Consider the following 2,077-nt stretch of genomic DNA (forward strand, 5'->3'; position numbering starts at 1 on the left):
TTGCCCCCTTAATTTCCTCAAGTAGGAGACACCATGAGGTACCATATTTATGTGTGGAAACATGCCACCAACTTTCCAAAAGAAGGTCATGGGAATTATCCTCCATGAATCTTGAAATTTCTAAAACTAACTCTCCAAAGTTGCCAGTTTAGACATATTTTCTCAAGAAATTTCTGAATTTGTTTACTTTTTATGGTAAGATTTTTCTTTTTTGCTTTCTGTTTAAACAAAACTTTAGGGGTGGCTGAAAGAGATGATTCGTTTGATGGAGATGATGACTTTTTACATAGCATCCATGTTTTATTGTTGTTGATGCTGTTGTTTTTAATTCAGTCACAGCTCCACTACCTGTTATACTTATATTCCAAGTCCAGAGAGGGCAGAAAGCAGAGACAGGAAGGTCCATGGAGCTCACTGATCCACCAATTCTGTCAGTATGTTCAGTGATTTCAGTGAAAGTCTCTGACAGGAAGACACTCAACATTGACCTTGTTCCTTTTTTGCAGAAACTAACAGACATACCGACACACAGACACACAGACACAGACACACACACACACACACACACACACACACACACACACACTACATCAAAAATAAAAGAGTAATACTTTTTAAAAGATTTAAACAAATCCTGGCTTTGTTGGTTGTTTCCTTGAGGAGGTAGACACCATTTTCACAACATAACAGCTCTTCTTTACCAGTATGTTTATAATTCTAACCCATTCCCAAACCATAAGGTAGGATGGCCAAAACAGAGTAAAAAGATTTACTCCAAATACTTTGATAGTCATAACATATTTTTTTCAGAATAGGATAATCCTGGGTATTCAAGGCTTTTGCATCTGAGATGAGCTGATGAATGTGAATAAAAATTTGGTGCTACATGATGTTTGAATGTTAAGTAAAAGAGAGAGTATGATCTGTAAATAAAAATAACACAGCCACAGTACAGTAAACTTTCATATTTGTCAAATTTTGGATACTTAGGTCTTCTCTTAAAGATGCAGAGACAGTCATGTAATTTACCATTGATTTCTGTTTTCCCAGAAAAAAAAAGAAAGAAAAGACTCATGTATATTTTTCTAATATTATAAACATTTTAACTTAACTAAATGTAATTAAACATGGTTTCCTTTAACCTGGCTCAATGTGTAAAGGCACTTGTCACAAGCCTAAAATTATTGAGTGTAATCCCTATGCTCAATATGATGAAAGTCTCTCGCTGTCTCTCTCTCCACATACACATATATATAGAACTTATGGACTTTACATATTGCATCCAGTTTTGTATGGTTTTAATGGATGTAATCTCTGGTCCTGGTATCTGTGTGGTAAGTGTCTTATCTCCTCATACCCAACTAATTGTATTTATACTTCTGTTTATATAGTAACTAATAGTAAACATATCAAATAGAATTATGCATAACTGTATTATGATATTTGTCTTCTAGGTCAACAATAAGGACCTGTGTACAATCATTGTAGAAATCATATCTGTAGAAATCATGGCTTCTTAAGATCCATTGGTTGACAAATCCCTGGGTTTTGTGGTTTCTGTGAATGAAGGAGTTGAAAGATGATGTCTAATATTTGACAATAGAAACCTAAATCAAACCCATTTAAATCAGATGCCAGCACCCTGCCTAGGCACAGATTCTTCTGTAAAACAAGGAATGCAGAATGACAGCTTAACGAACATGTTTTAACAGTGGCATGTCACTTTATCATGACTTTGAAATGACTAGAAGCAGACTAATGTGATGATTAGAAGGAAGACACAATGTGACAAAACTATGGAGCAGTTTCCTCACATCATCCCTTTGAGACATGTGGGTGGTACATATTACCTATGTTTTATAGATGGTGAGATGAAACAGTTTATGCACTAGAAGATGTCTCACTGACATTCTGATTTTTAAAGAGTTGTAGAGTTTCTTTTAATAGATCTCTAATAGTTATTATATCAGCTATGGTCTCCTGTGATATTTCTGAGTAACATCACATATGAGGTTGTTGAGAGTCGGGCTTTTTACTCTGACATCTTTTCCATAAGCACATTAGTTACCTAAGTGGC

This window comes from Phodopus roborovskii, unplaced genomic scaffold (assembly GCF_943737965.1).
Source record: "Phodopus roborovskii unplaced genomic scaffold, PHOROB, whole genome shotgun sequence".
In the NCBI taxonomy this organism is placed as follows: Eukaryota; Metazoa; Chordata; class Mammalia; order Rodentia; family Cricetidae; genus Phodopus; species Phodopus roborovskii.